General features: G+C 42.0%; 1 protein-coding gene across 5 annotated transcripts in view; it reads right to left on the bottom strand.

Moving 5' to 3' along the window:
- Positions 1–21,002, bottom strand: part of GPR19 (G protein-coupled receptor 19) — a 36,130-nt gene extending 15,128 nt beyond the window's left edge. For 2 of the 5 annotated variants that reach the window (XM_045073159.1, XM_013057905.2), the window contains exons 1-3: positions 20,901–21,002; positions 20,181–20,235; positions 7,159–7,315 (exon numbers count right to left, since the gene is read on the bottom strand). The gene's annotated coding sequence lies outside the window, so the exon portion shown is untranslated. The other 3 variants (XM_045073160.1, XM_013057903.2, XM_013057902.2) reach the window with 3 other exon arrangements.
- Positions 21,003–21,795: the final 793 nt, after the last annotated feature.

Genomic DNA, 21,795 nt, shown 5'->3' with positions numbered 1-21,795 from the left:
CTGGCAGAGAGCTCACCCCAAGAGTGCATTTCGGTGGGAGGAGAGGGAAGTTAGTTAGGGCTGCTGGGGCTTCTGTGAGCTTCTGATATCCAAGATCTGATATCCTTTGGGTCTCCAAAGGAGGGATGAATTTTCCCTAGAGGCCAGCTAAGCAGCCCTCCCCAACAACTCCGGTAATTATTCTGGAAGTGCTAACAATCTCTGACTGAAGATTCCCTGCAAGAAGTGGTCTGGTCAAAGAGGACTTGCCAGCTGTGTCTGTCTGCCTTTCTATCTACTACCAAGCTTCTCAGAGGGGAGAGACACTTACTAGAACCCCTGGCTATCCTCTACCAATTTCCCACACCTCTCTTTCCAATATGGAGTCTTTCGAATTCAGAAGTAGACAGTTTGGCCAAGGCATATGCACCTCCCCAAATTCAATTTAATTCATTACCACAGACATTTTTTTTTAAATAGTAGCTGTGTGCTCACTGAGTCTAAAGTAGAGGAAAACAGCTGTTTTGGAGGTAAGCATTTAGTTTCATTTTTCAAGCTCAGATTTCAGTATCAACATCTCTAGTTGCGCAACTTAAATAAGAAAGAAGCAAGGAGGCAAAGACCAGACACATCACACTCAAAGCAAAGAACTACAGAGATGCAATTTACAGGAATTTGAAAAGAAGGTGAAGTTGTTGTTAAGCACGGAGTACAAACTCTACACAGAGAGTTACTAAGAATTCTGATTTTCAGAAGTATATTCTGTCTCACAGCAAATTCACAGCAACACACAGGGTAAATTTTGATCCACACCACTATCGTCAGTCAGGGTGTCCTGAGAAAGCAAACCTTTACGTTCATAGAGCAGAAGTTAGATTTGAATTTGCTTTCATGTGCATTTTTCATGGACAAATTATGCAACTGTATGTAGTCAGTTGTCACTGAAAATATGTTGAATGTGGGGTGCCTGGGTGGCTCAGTTGGTTAAGCCATTGCCTTAGGCTCAGGTCATGATTCCAGGGTTCCAGGATCAAGTCCTGCATCAGGCTCCCGGCTCTGCCGCAAGTCTGCTTCTCCCTCTGACCTTCTCCCTTCTCATGCTCTCTCTCACTCTTTTTTTCCTCTCTCAAATAAATAAATAAGAATCTTTTTTAAAAAATGTTGAATGTGTATTTGCATGTTTCACATGGTTAATATATATTTTAGTACTGTATATTTTTAGACATCTGTTCAGTTAAAATGATATTGCTCTCTTCTCTCAGTGCTTCTTACTTTAATCCCCTCTGCGCATCAGTCATGGTTGACCCAAATCATCAACACCAGGCATTTTTAGCCTTTCTTCCTCAGAGACAGATGTGACAAATGTGTTCATACATGCAACATACTCCTACAGAAATACCCAGGAATTATGTGCAACTCTAGGAGCTTGACCTGTACCTCTAACACCAGATCCTCAACCTAAGAAAGCATGTGGAAAAGAATATTACTATGTAAATATCCTTAATTTTGTCCTAATTAATTAAAAAAATCACTAGCAAATCTTGGATTTGATTTATTAGCAAGCAATTATTTGCAACAGACATCCTTTGTTTGGGACATATTTTGACACCATGGTTGATAAGCACAGTCCACTATACCGTAAGTGTACATTGTACATGTGAAGTCTGAATTCTTTTTTTTTAAAGATTTATTTATTTATTTGAGAGAAAGAACTTGAGAGAGAGCACAAGCTAGGGGAGGGGCAACAGGAGAGGGAGAATCTTAAGCAGACTCCCCACTGTGTATGGAGGCTGAAGCAGGGCTCAATCTCAGAACCCTGAGATCATGACTTGAGCCGAAATAAAGAGTCAGACACTAAACTGACTGAACCACCCTAGGGTCCCTGAAATCTGAATTCTTGAAGGCTAAGGGTGCCTATCACAGAGAATGGAGGAAAAAGACTGTAAGAGACAGAAATATGGTTATTTTTCAAACTGGGCAATGATGGGATACTATGAACCTATTATAAAAGTCTATTAAGGAGCATTTTTCTGGAAGTAACTAATCTCCTACCTATGATCTATAAAGCCACTGATATTCCAGAAGGTTTCATAGGCTGCACCCAAACTTGCACCCATGCTTCCTTCTTTAGATGTGGAAGAAAATAACTTTTTGCAGATTTTTTTTTTAAAGATTTTATTTATTTGACAGAGAGAGATCACAAGTAGGCAGAGAGGCAAGCAGAGAAAGAGAGAGGCTCCCCACCTAGCAGAGAGCCCGATGTGGGACTCGATTCCAGGACCCTGAGATCATGACCTGAGCTGAAGGCAGAGGTTGAACCCACTGAGCCACCCAGGCAGCCCAATTTTTGCAGATCTTAAATATGAAGAGGTTATATAATGCAGTGATTAGGAGTATGGGCTCTTAGAGCTGTGGTTCACAGGTCGTTCTGCCTCCCAGGGGACATCTGGCAATGTCTGAAGACATTCTCGATGTCACACCTGGGGAAGGAGGGTGTTACTGACATCCAGTAGGTAGAGGGCAGGGACGCTGCTAACCATTCTAGAGTGAAGTCAGATAGCCTCCCGTAACACAGATGTAAGCTGGCCCCAATACTAACAGTGCTGATGTTGAGAAACCCTCCTGTAAAGCAGCCTGCCTGGGTTTCAGGTCACTTAATACTTTGTAACCTCTACCAAGTTACTTAACATCTTTGTCCTTATTGTCTTTACCAATGAAATTAGGATAATAATGGTACCCACCTCATTGATTTGTTGTGAGAATAAAATAAATGATGCAAGAAAGAAGCTAAGAACAATGTCTGAAATAAAAGGAGTGCTCAACAAATGTTTACTTTCCTTATCACTGAATGCACTGAGAAAGACTGAGAAAGAAATATACAAAAATTTTAACAGTGGTGGTTTCTAGGTGGCAAGATCATGACTGATTTTTATTTCACTTCTTGTTTTTGTTTTTTTTAATATTTTATTTGTTTGTTTGACACAAAGAGAGAGAGAGAGAGACTGAGCACAAGCAGGGGGAGCAGCAGGCAGGGGAGAAGCAAACTCCCCACTGAGTAAGGAGCCTAACATGGGGCTCGATCCCAGGACCCTGGGATCATGACCTGAGCCGAAGCAGTCGCACAACCGACTGGGTCCTTGTGTGTGTGTGTGTTTAGGATTTTCATTTATTTGAGAGCGAGACAGAACTCGAATGGGGAAGGGCAGAAGAGGAAGGAAGAAAGAATCTGAAACAGATTCCACACTGAGCACAGAACCCGTGCAGCTCAATCCCACAACCATGACATCATGACCCGAGCTGAAAGCAGGCGCCTGACACTTAACTGACTGAGCCACCCAGGTGCCCCTATTTTCATTATACCTCTCCATTTCTCTTCATTTCCCAAATTTTCTACAACTGTATTTATATTAACCTAATATCCAAAAACGTATATATTTTTAAAGAATGCAGAGGAAAGAACTTTACTTGTCACAGAGCGGAAAGAGCACAGAATTCAGATCCTGGCTCTATGTTGTGTGGGACTTCAGGCAGGTTGGTTAAATGTCTCTGAGCTTCAGTTTTCTGATCAGAAATTGGGGCTAATAACCTATATCGCAGAATCTCTACCAGGATTTCACATGCAGACATCCAGTGCCTAGGAAAGTATGCCAAATGAGAGGCTCCATGAGATGATGGCTTCAAAAGTTTAGCTGAGGGAATATGCCCCCCATAAACAGGAAAATATATTTATCATGGTACCCCTATTTTACTTTTGAAACTGTCCTCTTGGAGAGACCACCTCTCAGCTCGTGCCATTTTTTTGCCTTGGTTCATAAAGGAGAAGTTGTATCCATACTCTGGTTCTTCTGTCTATCCCCTCCTCCTTCCCTATGTACACATATGCTAGGAAATGATCCAGTCAGTGGCTGGCAAGGCCTGACTCGGGTGGCAGGGTTTACTGGCAGTGGGCAAGAGACTGTGCCTGAAAGGCAGGACCCAGGCCTCACTTTCTCATATCTACTTCCCATGCTCACTGCCGCACCCTTTCTATCTCGTCTTTCATTCCAAGTCTCCAAGTGGAAAGCACATTTGGCAAGGCCTCTCCATAAAGGGACACCTCTCTACTTTCTCTCTCTGTTGGATCTTCTCCTGTTCGGCTGGTTGAGCAGAGCTGGGAGATTTGAGAGAGAAGAGTAGGAAGCCCAGCAAGGCTTCCAGACCTCAGCCTGTGGAGGACACCAGGCCGGCTTCTTTGGGCAGCCCTGCAGGAGCGTGGTAGTCATGCAGCTTGCGCTCCTACTGGGTTGCCTGCAGAGCTGTTTCTTCTGCATAACTCACTCAGCAGGTAACACTGGAGGTAAGGAGGATGAGTGGACAGAATTTAAGGACCCATACCTTATCTACAAACCCTATTCTTCCTCTCCTTAGTGACTTAATTAGACAGGAATAATATAACAGGTATATTTGTGATTATCAAGAGAAGTGACTTTTTTTTTTTTTCAAATATTTTTTAACATAATTTCTACACCCAGTGTGGGGCTCAGATTCATGAGCCCAAGATCAAGAGTTACACAGGAGCTCCAAGAGAGAGGACTATTCTAACCCCAGTTAGCCTGCTAACTTGAATTCAAATCCTAAGCAACATTTCCAGATACCTTGAGACAATCTTTAACACTTAAGTCCTAGCTGCCATGGTTTGGGAAAGGCAGCCTGGCTCCAATCTACTCTAATACTAAGGATCCTAGGATTCTCTGGGGAGGAGTCTAAAGTCCTGTGAGCTCTTGGTTCAGCATTCTGAGGACTGGGAGCCACAGCTGATTAGGAGAGGCCTGCCTGGGACAAGAATTGACTTCAACATGTTCAATCTCAACCCAAGGTGAACTATTTCAAGTGTTGGGAGATGGTGCCAGGCAAACGCCACAAGAAAATGAGATTGTTAGGGTGCCTCTATATCCAGATATAAATACAAATACCAGGAGAACTTCATTCTAAAGATAAATAAAATGTCAGGGGGATTCATAATCCCCAGGAAAGAATTTATGGATACTTCTTGAACTCTAGTGTGCTACTGCTTCAGAGTCAGTCAGACTAGCATATATAAATTTCAGACATAATTCTGGTTGTTGCCCCGGTCTCTCCTACTCCACTGTCCTCCCTATGAGCACATGCAGAACAAAACAGGCATGGGCCCCTATACAGGCCGAATGCTTTACAGAACTTCCACAAATGGGTATTGAGAGCTTACCATAAACCAGGCCTAGTGCTAAATGCTAGAAACCTGACGAGAGAAGCTATGGTCCCTTTGCTCAAGAAGCTCACTTCAGGAGACTATAATAGTGTAAATGTGGTACTTGTCCCAGGGAAACAGATTTCAGCAGGGATGCAGGGTTTAATATAAAGGACCAAAGTTCAGTATTGTAGGGGACCTAACCACTCTTCAAAGTATTCTTCAATGAAACCCTGAGGGGAAATACCTCATTTAGTAAAGAATTTCACAAATTTTATATTTCTATCCCTTTTTTTTTCCTCCTTATACCTTTAACCTAGTAACTTCCCTTAGTTTTCCTATAGCATATAAGAATGAGATCAGTCATCATTTATTGTCAAGAAGGGAAACTATACAGACCATGGAAGAAATATCTATATTTCAGAAATTTCTAGAAGTTAAGAAAAAAAGACTTCCTTTTTCCCTTAAAACCTAAAATAATTTGCAAAGAGAGTAAATCTATTCCCTTGAAAAATGATAATATTATTTTAAAGTAACAAATCCAGTCCATTCAATACCACAGTTTGTATTCATAATTTTTAGAAGTTGTTAATCTTTTTTATTTTACTGTGAAAACCAAGTAAGTGCTTTTTAAAGATAGTATGTTTAGGCTGGTATTGTTACTAGGTTCAGCGGATAAAAGAATGTTAAGTTCAATTAAAAAAAAAATCAACCATGATGTAATTCTAGATTTCTTTTTTGCCTTTGGACATCATCTGGTCACCATAGTAACACAGTATTTTACTACCAGATATCTATACAGCTCAAAGGGAAGAGAAGAACAGGCAATTACTTACTGGGGTATTTGGGGGTACAGAAGATGACTATTGGGATAATTTAATATATAAATATAGATTCCACTGGAGATCTGTCTCAGCCAGGCAAGCTGATTTGATCTTCTAGTAGTGTCAGCTGAACAAAATTTGTAGCCAAGTCAACTGTTGACATCACTTGAAATAACACAAACAGGGAAGAAGCATAGGTTAGGTTAGGAGTTAAACTCATGAACTCTGAGGTCAAGTTTCTTGGGTCCAAATACTGTTTCTAGTATTTGCTAGCTGTGTGATCTTGGGAATATTCCCTAACTTCTCTGTGCCTTAGTTTTTTCATTACCAAAATGTGAGTACTAATACCTCCCCCAGAGGGTTACTATAAGGATTAAATGACAGATTATTTGTGCTTATAATGACGTCTCACACACAGCAAGAACTTTGTTAAGTATTTGTCAAAGATGAAATAAAATTTAAATTTGCTAGCTTCCCTCATTGTGCTAGGTAGAAATGGTCAAAGATACCAAGATTTGAGTACATGACAGATTATTTTAACCTGTAACTTTGGAAGATTCCTTTGAGAACTTCCTGGGAGCCTTCTTGAGAGCTACTCTGTAAGATTTGAAAGTCAGTGGTACTCTACTATCCCAAACCAGAGACGGAAAAAATCATAAGCTCTTCTGGTATCAGGAACATCAGAAAGCAGACAATTGCACAGCACAAAGAAACAGCATGCCTGCCCACTCAGGCTCCCTAAGCCACTGCCAATCACCTCTGGGAACACGGGCACAGAATAAGCAACTAAAAATGGAGAAAACAAGATTTTATGGCAGGGACAAAGAAATTTAGTTGATTTCAGTAATATTATTTGTTTCCTCTTCCCAGGACTCAAAGAAAAAAAATCATTTTCATCAATTAGTGCTTTGTTTTATTAATTATCACTATACATAATTTCCATCAATTTTTCTTCAGGGGCACTTACTCTGGTGAATCAATTCATTTTACAGAACTACCTAAGCATCTTTTCTAGACCTGTAACAAATCTAAAGCCCCCTAACCAAATCTAAGCCAGGAAAAAAATCTCCGAATTGCCTGGAAAAAAGAAGGTGTCATGTCCTGTAAGCCAAATTTCAGCCGTGATACCACGGGATCCCTGGCACATACCTTCATCTGGACTTGATTTCAGAGACGGTCTCCTTGGGTCTTCTCGGTCAGGAACAGCCCTCGCATAGGAGTTTGGAGAATGCCATACACCACCGGGAAAGCTTGGGAGCACATTCATTTCTGTCCTCTGCCTTCCCCTTGGCTCATAGCCTGCTTCCTGGTAGGAAGACAAGATGACGCTGTGCTGGGTTGACTGTTAAACCATCTTCCCGCCCCCAGCCCCACTCTCTTGGTGCCCCTCCCTTCTCCTTTCCAAGGCTCTGGAATGTGTCACATGGGAAATGGATCATGTGGCTCAAGGGGAGAATGTGGCCATCTTCTATCTCCCTTCCCCCACTTTTCCTTTCAGGAGCAAAAGCAGCAGAAATCCCTGACCTGATTGGCTCTGACCAAAAATCTCCATATGAAAAGGAGAAAATTCAACCAAACCTCAAGGCTTCTCCACTTTCTTTTTTGTTTTATTTTTCATCTGAACATTTTATTCTGGACATTCAGGGATGCTTGGTAGGGAGTGAAATGTTACTTTCCTCCCAGCCTCTTTCTTTCTTTCTTATCATCAACACCCTAACACGACAAGGTGTTCCTTCACTCCCTTCTGGAGCCCCCTTAGCACGTCTGAGACAACTGAGTGTTCAGCACCAAGGACAGCATTACACTCCTTTCAGCATTCATTAAAACCATTTGTCTATTTCATCCTCAGGTAAATAAAGATATTTTTAAAATATTTCTCTGAGGTCTTGTGTCCAACTATAAATCAGGCTGTATAATTAGGGCTCTGACTGCCCCTACTATCAACTTATTGCTACCTTATAAATACAATTTTTACATATCATTAAACCCCAAATCCCATGCCTATCTACCTCCCAGTCCCCATTCTACCACCCATCCCCACCCCTTAGATACACTCCATGTTTTGGGGGAAGGAGAAATTCTCATAACACAGTTTACCATATGCCCATATATCTATGCTTACGTACAAAACAAAACACAGAAACACATAGGATTTTTTTTTAGTATATATGTCAAGACGTCCTTAGCCCCATTCCTAGGCCTCAGGCAGAGCTGAATTAGAGAGGCTGGGAGGGAGTCTGGTGGAAGCTGTTTTGTGCAGGGTCTATCCTGCTTTGCTGACGTCCCTGTTGCCATGGTGCTAGGTAACTGCTGAAGGGGATGATTTCTTTCAGAACCAGTCACCATGGGACCCTGCTGACTAAAGAAAGGGAGTGGGAAAAAGACTGAATTGCTGAGGAGGGCTTTCAATTAGCATTTTCAGAGCCAAATTTACCTAAAATTCAGTAAGTCCTTACCTTACTGAATTGCTGCTGACCCTAAATCTCAAAAGCATTCTGGAAATTAGTATGGACACTGTGATGGTCACTCCCCCATATTCCACTGCTTCTTTCCACTAAAGGTCTATTTAGGTGCAACTGAATGAAAATGCCAGCTTCACAGAACGACTGTGGAGTGCCATCCCAGAGTAGGAGGAAAGGACATAGGAACCAATTTCCCCTCACGTTGGGGCTTCTGACTTTTATGACACCATTTACCGGAGTCCCAACAGCCTTAATTGGGAGATGCTTTAGAACCACACCTGACTGCTGACACAAGGAACAATTTGCGAATGCTTTACAATGTTATGGGAGAAACGACAAATATTTTTTAATGTGAGCTGCTGAATTATTTTGAATAAAAATAAACTTGATTAGTTCAAGGTCAATCCTTTGGATAGATTTTGGACTACCCCCAAATCAGGAATTTAAGCTAGCTTTACGTTTGTCTCATTAGGCTGGCATAAAACCGATTGTTTCTAACTCAGAGTCCTTAGCATGGCAATTCTAAATATTATTTTTGGCGGGCAAAAATACTTTCAATATGCAGGAATGAAAATTCTGTTAAAAAAAAAAAAAGAAAGAGAGATTTCACAGGGAGCTGGAGTATAATTTCAAGATCGAAGTTCCTTCCTTGCTCAACATTCACATCTTAAGACATATTTATTTATTTTAGTTTAGAAGAAAAGTCAGGTTAATTCCAGTTTTTCTATATAAGACTCATAGAAGATTTCAACTCTGCTAATTCTGATGCTTGATGCTTTCAGAAAATTCATTTATCAGGAAAGATGGAGAGGTGTCTGAAGAAATTCTTAGAGAGCCAGCAGGATGGTGACTTCAATATCATCTCCCTTTTCTTTGCCAGTAGTAATGACAAGAACAACACAAACAGCTAATATGTAACATGTCCCAGGTGTTTAGCACATGTCAGTCAGTCCTCCTACCAAACTGTGAGACAGATACTATAAGGAGCTCTCCTGTTTTATAAATGAGACTGAAGCTTTCAGAGGATAAGGAATATACTCTGAACTGCACAGCTAGTTAGTGTGGAACAAGACTTTGGAACTATTTAACCTGACTGCAGAGCAGGCACACTATACAATACTATTCTGCATCGTTAATAATGGACTAGACTAATAATGGACTAGACTAGACTAAATGGACTAGACTAAAATAACCTGTCAGTGTAATGTGATGTGGTTCACTACTAAGGGCTTCTGATAGGAGAAATCAAAAAGATGGTTTCAAATTACTTGAGACCAAAAAAAAAAAAGACCAAATTATTCATTCCTTTTAGGATGACTGAATGTGTACATCACAGCTTAATGATAAATAATAATAATTTTTCAAAGAATCATAATCTAGAATATTATTAAGGATTTTTATAAAACATGTGGTATAATATACTAACTCTGCTTTAAAAATCTTAAATTTGTAATCACCAATCTTATTCCTGGCCATTTGGAAGAAAATAAAAAGACAGTGTCCTCCATCCAAACTCCTAAAACTCCACAATACCTGTAATTGGGGTAATATTTTGAAAATGATTTATGTGATTTTTTTTTTCTCCTTTGCCTGGGAATCAATTTGCCTTGGAAATAGGGAGTGTGGCACTATTTCAAGTTGCAAAAAGAATGGAAAGAAAGAAGGAATTAATATATTCAGCTTCTGAAATTCAAAACAGGAGTGTGCAGAAAAACAAAAGCCTTGAAATCCAGGCCGTTCTTTTGAAAGTCATTCTTGAAATTCCTTTATTTATGCCTTTACTTGTCATCAACCAAACATGAGAGAATTTGCTTAGAGTGTTCGGCACTCTAGAGAGGTCTTCAGACTGGGGCAGACAAAAACTTTCCAAGAGGTCCCAAAGCACACAGTTTAATGGGAACTAATTTCTAGATCCTCAACTTCCACAAGTATTATTATTTTTTTTAAGATCATTTTAAATTTAATTTGACAGAGAGAGAGAGGGATCACAAGTAGGGAGAGAGACAGGCAGAGAGTGAGGGGGAAGCAGGCTTCCTGCTGAGCAGAGACTGATGTGGGCTCAATCCCAGGGCCCGAGACCATGATCTGAGCTGAAGGCAGAGGCTTAACGCACCGAACCACCCAGGCACCCCACAAGTACGTTTTCTAAAGCTGATTTTCCTGAAAACCTGTGCAGTCAGGATGCCATACTGATTCTTGGTTCCCACCTACTAGTTTTCCTTCTGTTCTACCATAGAAGGTGAACTCTCACTCACCTTTATCCTACAGTGGTACACAGCCTGAATTTAAAAAGCTCCTGGAATCAAAGGAACACCTGGAAATACTGGGGATGCTCTTGAGATACCAGTGACCAGCCCCAATAACTGAGTGACAAACCCTATTAAAAATCGTGAGTTTTCTAATGGCTTTCAACAAAACTGAAAACAAACCACTATCCAACCGGCCACCAAGAGATTCATTAAAATAGTTTTCTTAAAAGAAAGGTCTTTTCACAGAAGAATGCCAGCTAATGAATGTAGAGTATAATAGCTAGGGCAGCATTTTTGCAGCTCCCAGTGAAATAACTTATTCAGGCAAGGACTAAAATGGGTATTGAAACCATCAGATGAAAAGTTTTTGAGAACAGGTTGTAGATTATTTGCAAACTGCAAAGGGAAATGTATCTTTTTCCATGCTGAGACTGGAAGGTCACCATTTTAACCAGATGACCAAATTTTTAGTATCACTAATAGTGAGGCAACATGAAATTATGTGCCTAACAATGAAGCAATATGACCTACCCAACATTACTAATCAAGTATTCTTTCTAAAATATGTTTAACCTGAGTCTAATCAAACCTCTGTTCACAATGTCTAGTTTTTTTTAAAGGCCAGGATTGAGAGAACAAGTTATAAAACATTATGAGGAGGGGCACCTGGGTGGCTCAGTGGGTTAAGCCGCTACCTTCGGCTCGGGTCATGATCTCAGGGTCCTGGGATCGAGCCCCACATCGGGCTCTCTGCTCTGCGGGGAGCCTGCTTCCTCCTCTCTGCCTACTTGTAATCTCTGTCTGTCAAATAAATAAATAAAAAATCTTAAAAAAAAAAAAAAGGAAGAAGAAAAAACATTATGAGGAAATAATTAGCCAAACAGAATAAAGAATATTCTACAAGGGGACTCGACTGGACTTATCAAAAAGTCAATGTCATGGGGCACCTGGGTGGCTCAGTTAGTTATGTGTCTGACTCTTGACTTTAGCTCAGGTCATGATCTCAGCGTTGTGAGATTGAGCCCTGTGTCAACATGGAGCCTGCTTAAGATTCTCTTTCCTTCTCCCTCTGTCCCCCTACCCCACCGCTCATATGCCCTCTTTAAAAAAAATAAAATAGGGGCACCTGGGTGGCTCAGTGGGTTAAGCCACCTTAGCCTTGGGCTCAGGTCATGATTTCAGGGTCCTGGGATTGAGTCCTCCTTCCCCCTCTCTCTCTGCCTACTTGTGATCTCTGTCTTTCAAATAAAGAAATAAAATATTTAAAATAAAATAAAATAAAAAATAATATTAAGTCAATGTCATGAAATAAGAATTAAAAAGTTGTGCTGTTAGAGATTCAGAGACTAAAGACCACAACAAAGGATTTGCTGAAATGCAGACTGGGAATGGAGAGAGAGTGGTTATAAAGTAGCTATAAAATATTTTGGGGATAATCTGGGAAATTTGCATTGTGAAATGAACATTAGGTGATATCATGGAATTGTTTTCTATATTAGGTGGGAGAAAGAAATTGTAGTTTATGAGAGAATTTTCTGATTCTTAGGAAATGCTGACATATTCAGAATAAAGTATCAAGACAAATACAAGTTACCCTCAAATCATTCAAAAATAAAATATATGTATATACATAAACAAAAGGGGCAAGTAAATATAGCAAAACATTAACAATTGGTGAATCTAGGTGAAGAGCATATGGGTGTTTACTCTACTTATCTTTAAACTTTGGCAGCTGAATGAAAAAATAAACACTGCCCTATGGTAGAACAAGTATGTGCCACATAGAGTCTGGCCCTTTCCAGCTCAGGTTTAGTGAGAAAGAAAGAGAGATCAAGGAAAATAAAGCTGTCAGGAAACCAGGCCTGAGTTCTTTCTAGGCCAAAGTTGGATTTGAGTGTATTCATTTTCTACTGCAGCTATAACAAATTACCACAAACTTAGTGGCTTAAAACAATACAAATGTATCATCTTACAGTTCTGTAGGTTAGAAATCCAACATGGGTTTTACTGGACTAAAATCATGGTTATGGCAGGGCTGCATTCCTTTCTGGAAGATAAAGAGAGAATCTATTTCCTTGCTTTTCCAGCCACCCACATTCCTTGGCTCAAAGCCCTCTTGCTCTGTCTTTAAAACCAACAACTTTGTACCTTTCTAACCATTACACCATAGTCACATCTGCCTTTGACTCTGGTCTCAGACTGGAAAGTTTCTTTCAAGGACCCATGTCATTAGATTGGACCCACCCAGATAATCCAGTATAATTTTCCCTCTCAAGGCCCTTAATTTAATCATATCTACAAAGTCCCTTTTATCTTGTAAGGTAATATATTCATGTGTTCCAGGGATTGGGACATGCACATCACTACGAAGCCCTTATTCTGCATACCAGTGAGTTACCTCTGTGTTGAGAGGATCTCTGCCTCCAGGAGAGAGAGAGAGGAGTCAACTATCCTAAGCTGTCCTGTTCCACTGAAGCATGGAGTCTGAACTAACAGCCAGAGTGTCTGCCATGACGAGGTGAGGTGACTCCACAGCAGGGGCCAAGAGGAAGCTGAGTCCACAAGGGGAAGTAGCCAGTATTCCCTAAAGCCAAAGCCAGGTCATGAATTCACCAACTGCAGGCTTCATTCAGCATCACAGACCAGCAAGTTCCCCAGCAATCGGGCCAACACGGGGTATCTTGTCAAAAACTGCCAGTACATACTCTAGGTCCAAAATGAAGCCAGCGAGTACCATCACTCTCACCAATTCCACAAGGATGTGATGTTACTGCTCTCCACCCTACCACCCTGTATAAATGGATGTTACCATTAGAGAAGATGTAGGACATCCTTGGGAGGCATTATGAAACATGAAACATTTTTATCCAAAGGAGACTTAAACTACTTAAAGGAATTATTTAAATAATGAAATTGAACTATATTCGAAACTAATTAGATACTTAGGATTTTTTCCTCCTGTAACCTAATCATTGTGTGTGTGTGTGGGGGGGGGGTATGTGTGTGTGGTTTTAAAACATCTCCACAAATTCTTTGATATTTCGCCCTTCAAACAGTGGTATCTAATACCACTCTCCTCAAATGTGGGCCTTCCTTAGTAGCCTATTTCCAGTGGAAAAAATGTGGCAGAAGGGGTTCTATGTAACTTCTGAAGCCAGACTGTAATAAGGATAGTTTCTGTCTGGCTCTCTAACAGCTCAGATTACTCATTCTGGGGGAAGTCAGCCACCATGTCAGGACATTCGACCATCTTGTGAAGGGGCCCACATATGGAAAACAGGCCTCTCACCGACCAGCACCAACAAGCAACCAGCTGAGTGAGTCGCCATGGCAGCAGATCCTTGTCAACATCAGGACTGCAGCTATGTTGCCAGACCCCAAGCCAGAACTGCCCAGCTAAGCTGCTCCCAAATTCCTGACCCACAAAATTAGGAGATAATGTTTATTATTGTTTTAATCTAGTAAGATTTAGGGTATTTAGGGGGTTTTTTAAATAGATTTTATTTATTTATCTGAGAGAGAGCAAGAGCAGGGGTGGGGCAAAGGGAAAGGAAGAAGCAGGCTCCCTGCTGAGCAGAGAGCGCACCGTGGTGCCCGATTCCAAGACCCCGGGATCGTGACCCAAGCCGATGGCAGACACTCAACAGACTGAGCCACCCAGGCACCCCAGAGCCACCCAGGCACCCCAGTTTGAGGTTATTTTGTTTAACAGTAATAAATAATACACAGGTGAAAACTCTGGAATAAAAAATAAGATACCCACTCTTTCTAGACATAGCTGAGCAGTAATAAGTGAAATAAGTATCCCTGCTACATATATGTGTTCCTTAAATGGAAGGTATGTGGTTTCATGATGCCAAGACATTAGGAAGAGGAGAACACAATTAGCTACTTACAGTGTTATTTGGGAGGAAAAAAGAAGATTATAAAGATTCAGAAGAGCTGTACAGAACTCTAGAACAGGAAGATGGACCTTCGATGGGACTGAAATAAGGGACCAGAAAGCTGTCAGAGCCAAGACAGCCACTGACTCTCTGTCTTTCTCTATGAGGCTACAATGCCTATTGTCTCCTATTACCTTTTCATTGGCTACATTCACCTGTTTCTCTTTTGATATCAGCTCACCCTGCATTACTGGCCCTCAAAGGCTGGTCCCAACAGGCCAAGATGTCTCTGAAACATGCATGACCTTACAAGCTCAATGCTCCTATCAAAGTAACCCAATCTCAATTAAAAACTGAACTACCATATGATCCAGCAATCCCATTTCTGGGAATATCTCAAAAGGAAATAAGATCAGTATTTTTTTTTAATTTTTTTTTTTAATAAACATGTATTTTTATCCCCAGGGGTACAGGTCTGTGAATCGCCAGGTTTACACACTTCACAGCACTCACCAAAGCACATACCCTCCCCAATGTCCATAACCCCATCCCCCATAAGATCAGTATCTTAAAGAGATATCTGCATCCCATATTCATCAAAGCATCATTTATAATAGCCAAGATACAGAAACAGTCTAAGTGTCTGTCAAAAGAGGAATGGATAAAGGAAATACAATACACAGAGAAGTATTTTTCAGCCTTTAAAAAGAAGGAACTCCTGGGGCACCTGGGTGGCTCAGTGGGTTGGGCCGTTGCCTTCGGCTCAGGTCATGATATCAGGGTCCTGGGATCGACCCCCCGCATCAGGCTCTCTGCTCAGCAGGGAGTCTACTTCTCTCTCTCTCTCTCTCTCTCTCTGTCTGCCTCTCTGCCTACTTGTGATCTCTCTCTGTCAAATAAATAAATTGAATCTTAAAAAAAAAAAAAAAGAAGGAACTCCTGTCATTTGTGACAACATGGATGAACCTGGAGGACATCATACTAAGTGAAGTAAGCCAGACAGAAAGACAAATACTGCATGATCTCACTTATATGTCAAATCCAAAGAAGTCAAATTCCTAGTAACAGTGAATAAAACAGTGGTTACTGGGACTGGGAGCTGGGGAATATAGGGAGATTCTGGTCAAAGGGTACAAACTTTCAGTTATAAGATAAACTGCTATAAGTTATAAGATAAACTGGAGACCTAATATACAGCAGGGTGACTAGAGTTAACAATAATGTATCATATATTTGAAATTTGCTAAGATAGACTTCACATTTCCTTACCACACACATACAAATAGTAACTATGTGATACAGATAAACTAATTAGCTTGACTGGTAATAATCTCACAACATATATGCATATCAAAACATCACACTGTACATCTTAAATATATACAATTTTTGTCAGTAAATTTCAGTAATTTCAGTAAAGCTGGGATAAATACATGACCCAGTCTCTCAATGTTCTGATCTATATTCTTAGGAGGCAGAGTCTGTTGGACTCAGCCTAAGTCAGATACACAGCTAGATCCCATCAGTTGTAGGCAGCAGGATGGAGAGGAGTTCTCATACTACCGTCTCAGCACTCCATAATTGGCAAATTTTATAAAAGTGCAGGGCAAGGACAGGGAGGAAATGAATGACAGAGGAAATGACTGGCATCTCAGTATGCATGTATGTGTTTTTACAATCCCATTAACTCTCCATGGGTGAACCTGCCAACAGCCCAACTCTGAACTCACAACACCTGTGGCCTCCAGCTCCCCTCTATTGTAATCACCCACCTGGCTATGCACACCCTTCACTCTGCTTGTAGCTCTCCCACACACACACACTATGCTCTTTCCACAGCTGAGACTTGACACATGGTGTCCTCTGCCCTGTCCACCTTGGGAACATGTAGTCCTCTCTCAAATCCTGCTGGGTTTCATCCTGGGTGTGGTTCTATGTCCCTTTACCCCCACTCCCTCCAAAATAAGTTACTCGTATCTTCCTTTTTACTATAGTACTTCTTTAATCCTCACACATATTACTTCTGTCGTCGTATATATTATATTGCACTGTGTTCATAAATTCTTATAGGGAGGAATGTCATCCGGTTCATCCTAATACCTCCAGAATTAAAAAAACAAAGAAGGTACTCAACAATAATGTTCCAGCACATTGAACAAACTTAATTTGGGGGACTAACTGAAAGCAACTTAATTCTTATTTTCCACTGACCCTGTGAAAATACTCTGTAAGGGTTGGTTTTTTCTCCCATCCCTGAATAAAAACTTAGGCAGTCCCATTCCTTTTTCTGGTAACTTTTAGTTAAGAAAAGTTAGTAACTAAAATATCCAGTCCTGGGGGCGCCTGGGTGGCTCAGTGGGTTAAGCCGCTGCTTTCGGCTCAGGTCATGATCTCAGGGTCCTGGGATCGAGTCCCGCATCGGGCTCTCTGCTCAGCAGGGAGCCTGCTTCCCTCTCTCTCTCTCTGCCTGCCTCTCCGACTACTTGTGATTTCTCTCTGTCAAATAAATAAATAAAATCTTAAAAAAAAAAAAATTAAAAAAAAAAAAATCCAGTCCTGGGCGCCTGGGTGGCTTAGTTGGTTAAGCATCTGCCTTCCGCTCAGGTCATGATTCCAGGATCCTGGGATCAGCCTACATCCGGCTCCCTGCTCAGCGGGGAGTCTGCTTCTCCCTCTCCCTGTGCCTGCCACTCCCCCTGATTATGTTCTCTCTCTGTCAAATGAACAAACAAAATCTTTAAAAGAGTTATATATATCCAGTCCTGTGTAATAATCAAACTTTGCCACCTGACTTCAAGGTTTTCTCCCTCCTCCCAGTTTGTGCCTGCTACAGAGGGAAGCTTACATTTAGGAAAAGAGTGTGGCCACTTCTCTCTCCCTGACTTGTCTAACAACACTCCAGTAACTCCATTCAAATATTCTCTTCGAAACCCCTTTATCAGTCTTCATCTTGACTTTTTATGCCCTTGATAGGGGTGAGAGTTCAAGAATAGCCTCGTCAGTTCCCACCCTCCTATAAATTACAAAAGACCTATAGAGCAGTCTGTGGTATTTCTTGTCAAAGAGCCTCGGCAGCACTCCTATTTTAACATATTTTTACAAAAGCTGGTCTAAACTGTCACTGCTTGAGATTTTCCTATTTCTAACTTTCAACATGCTTCCCTCTTTACGCCAAGTCTCCTATCCTCCTACTCCATTCCACTCCTCACTTCGGCATCTTCTGCTATTCTGCCACTTTATAAGCTTTCACTACTGACCCCTGCAGTCTGAATCCCTTGTCTCCTTATCTAGACAATAATGTTTACTCATTTCCCCAGTGCTCTCACTAGGGTCTAGACAAACTAATGCACTTCTCAAAAAAAGGGACCCAATTAAAGACAGGCTACCCTGTGTGGCAGAAGAAATTCCTGGCCAGTACTGCTACAGTTGGGTCTAGTCACCCAAAGACTGAAGGAATATGTTGGTTTCAACTGCTGAACCACTTATATCCCTAGAAACTAAAGTCGTCCTACTAGAAAGTCACCTGTCTCTTAGAAGCTCAAATCCCTGAACCAGACATGCCATTCCTTCTGTTTCAATAAATTCTTTATTCACTAAAAAGGCTACAAAAACAGGCTTGCATTTCCCCTTTCTTATTTGTTAGTACGAACAAAACTGTGTCGTGAGAACAGCCACAACAACCCTGATAGGTCTCATTGTCAATGGCCGGCTGCACGTGCTTTCCGACAAGCACCTTTCCACCAGAGAACACCCACATATACACACTGCAGTGATGTCATGATGCCCCTGCAACAGGGTAGATCCAGCTATAAGAGGTCGCCTCACCCACAGTGGACATCAGTCCAACATTTACCACATGGTAAAGCAATAAAGACATCATCATCTGTGTTGCCTGTGCTAGCTCAAAGGATCAACTTGGGAGACTCAAAGTCCTCCATCTCTACAGCAAGGCCCATGTACTCCTGAGGTCTGTATTAATGACATCATCACCTGCCTTTCCCAAATCCAGATGTTTACCACATTCTTGTCATAGTGGCCTCTTTTCCTGAATATAGCCCACTATGCCCTAGTCATCTGCCCATCTTAAGCACTAGCCTTTATTCCTCTACAAATTTTTCAAATATATAGCCATACAGATAGATGGTCCTAAACCACAGGTCTAATTTTCTTCGCCTTCTTCTAGATGGAACTCCTCTTTTTTTTTTTTTTTAAAGATTTTAGTTATTTATTTAAGAGAGAGAAAGATAGCTAGAGCAAGCATAAGCTGGGGTGGAGGGTGGGGAGAGGGAGAGGGAGAAACAAGCTCCCCACTGAGCAGGGAGCCCCATGCAGAGGTTGCTGCCAGGACCCCAGGAACATGACTTGAACAGAAGGCAGATACTTAATCGACTGAGCCATCCAGGCGCCCTAGAGGGAGCTCTTAAAGCAGTGGCTCTAACTTTAGTAGCAAATGAGCTTTAAAAAATTACTCATGTCCAAACTCCACTACCAGAGATTCTATTTAATTGATTGAGGGGGCAGCTTGGGCATTTTTTAAAACCTCCCCAGGTAATTCTAAGGTGAAGGCAAGGTAGAGAACCTGTCTTAAATACAGATGGCTTTATGCTACACAGAGCTTCCATATTTGAGGGGCAGATAGCATGCATAAATGTGGGAGGCTCAGGGGAAGACACTTTCATTTGTTGATCATAAATTATATATCAAGTTCTATGTAGTAACTCAGGCAGCCTTCTAAATAGTACCTCATTTCATCTTTACAATCATCCTATGAGGTAGGCACTGTTATCCTTATTTTACAAAGAAGAAAACTGAGGCACAGGCAAGTCACACAGAGTAACTGGCATAATCAACCGAGGCAACCCCCAGATCTGATTTCCAATTTTACACACTTTCTGTGACACCATACTGAAATGTCATGCCTCCTACAGCTAGATGATCCCGCTTCCTAAAACAAGACACCTAACCTTTATCCCAGAAATCCTATTCCACTGCATCCATGATTTTTTTCCTGGAACATTTCCCCACAAATGGCACACATAGAGCCCTGCTACCAGGCTGTACTTTAGGCTGCTAAAATGGAATGAAGTGCTCCAAGGGAAAACTTTTTAGGAAACTACCATGTAGGGTAGTAACTGAGTCTTTATTGAAGTACTTCCATTTTAAAATTCATACCTGGATCCTTTGTCCATCATTGCTGACTTAAATCCTGAAGCTTTCTCTATTACAGATGAAGTTATACTACCTACCTACACACCACTGCTTTGGTGGGCTAGTAAAATTAGGTACTCTGTCCCTCCTCTGCCCTGTACACCATACAGGACACAAAAAATCAACATAGAGTGGCTAAGCTGCCTAACATTGCTGCCAGTATCAAAATGGACTCCAATACCTAGCGAATTGGAAAGCTGGAACTAGAAGTATGTATTTTTGTAATGCACCAGTGGTATGTCTAAGAGACGAAATTCCACCATTTCACAAAATTCACATTTCATTCTGGCTGAGGTATAGGGGGGGTGGGAGGTGGTAGGAACCAGGGGAGTTACTGGGAGAGAGTACTTCAGGTATCTGGGTGGTACCTTTCGGACTATGCAGGACAAAATCCAACGTTTGTGTGCAGGTGTCCCGTGTATCCTGCAAAAGAGGTAACATTAGTCAGGCAGATAACTCAAGGCAGTTCCCAAATTCCCCGGTCCTGTGACCTTAAACTGTTCTTTCTAACCCTAACCTCAGCCCTTGTTCAGGACTATGGCTTTTAAGATCCCCTTGTTCTACTCACTCAGGGACTTCCTAATTTTCACCTTAAAAATCATGGCCTAATCCTTTCTTCCTTTCTGTTTACGAACATGCATAGGTTCACACTACTTTAAGGAACGCTCTCTACTGACAACAGTGGTCTTTCCAGTCTCACCTCTCCCTTGTGCTGTATAGCTACTGCCTCCATTTATCATCTCCTTCCCACTGCATTACCTTAGTTCAGCCCAGTCTCCCTGAGTCTCCAGTAAGGGGGAACAAAAAAATCTTGGCACCCTCAGATTTATTCCTTTAAGTGGCTCCCCGAGTTATCTTTCCAAACACATCAAAGTCATCACCCTCATTTTAAGACTGGGATCCGCTCCTCGACCCCGACTCCTTTACTGCTGGCTTGGCTGAAACTGGCTCTGACACAGAATTCACGGCCAATATATAATAACGAAAAGAAGGGACGACCATGCAGTCGTGCAGAGTTGTGACGGCAAAGTCTCAAAAGAACGTAGTGTCGTGCGCCTGAACACCGCCTCCTCCCACCCCCGCCACACCTTTCTGGAGGGCCAGATTTAGTTTACTATTGACGTCGCGGAAAGTTTCAAAACTTTTTCGCGCTCCCAAGGATTACTCAGGGGGCATGCGCACACGTACCCGCGGACGTGCCTCTCTGCGCTCGGGCAGGTCTCGCGCGGTTTGAGGAAGCCCCGAGACTAGGAAGTGTTGTGTGGCGCGGTGCGCCCTTTCCCCATCTTCCCCCCATCCCCCACCCCCAAACTGGGTGGATTTGTGCCGTAAACAAATAAAGGAGAATGAGACTCGGCGGCAGGAGCAAGCGAGGCTGGTACAACCAGCCACCAGGCTAGCGGCAAGTGTTCGGGGACGAGGAATTCTGCAGACTTCTCTGCAAGGCCCCGAAAACCGCGCCTGTTCCTCGGTGGGTGGGGGTGGGGGGGCAGAAATTAGTAAAAATAGAAAAAGCCAAGCACTTTGTCACCCTAAGCGGGGTTTTGTTTTGCTTTTTCACTTTAAACTTGACGAAAAATGCTCCAGGGGTTGCCAAGCCGGCGGTTGACCCTCCTGCTGCCACTGCGCCTGCGCGGCGTTTGTTTACCAGCCCGGGCGCCCGCTGGTCCTGCTGCTCGGGCGCCGGCGCTTACTCGAGCGTCTGGCTGTGTATGTTAATTCACAGAGAAAGTCGTGCTTTTCTGGAAGTTGAGAACGGGACGTGTGAAGTCTTAAGTCCGAAGCTAGTGAAAATACGAACGGGAATGAAAACCCTGAATACTCAGAAATCCTTGCCTTGTCAGACCTGCCATGGGAGGGCTTTATAATGTACGTGACGAAGGAGGGGGCACCACTGTAACCATTAGTAAGAAGTGGCAAGCAGCGACGGTAAACCTAAGAGCGCAGGTAGTACTTAGATACCTGTTATGGAAAAGATGCAAA

The sequence above is a fragment of the Mustela putorius genome, unplaced genomic scaffold (genome assembly GCF_011764305.1).
Source record: "Mustela putorius furo isolate JIRA1106 unplaced genomic scaffold, ASM1176430v1.1 tig00537227_pilon_pilon_pilon, whole genome shotgun sequence".
In the NCBI taxonomy this organism is placed as follows: domain Eukaryota; kingdom Metazoa; phylum Chordata; class Mammalia; order Carnivora; family Mustelidae; genus Mustela; species Mustela putorius.
This window is presented reverse-complemented; position numbering and strand designations above follow the sequence as displayed.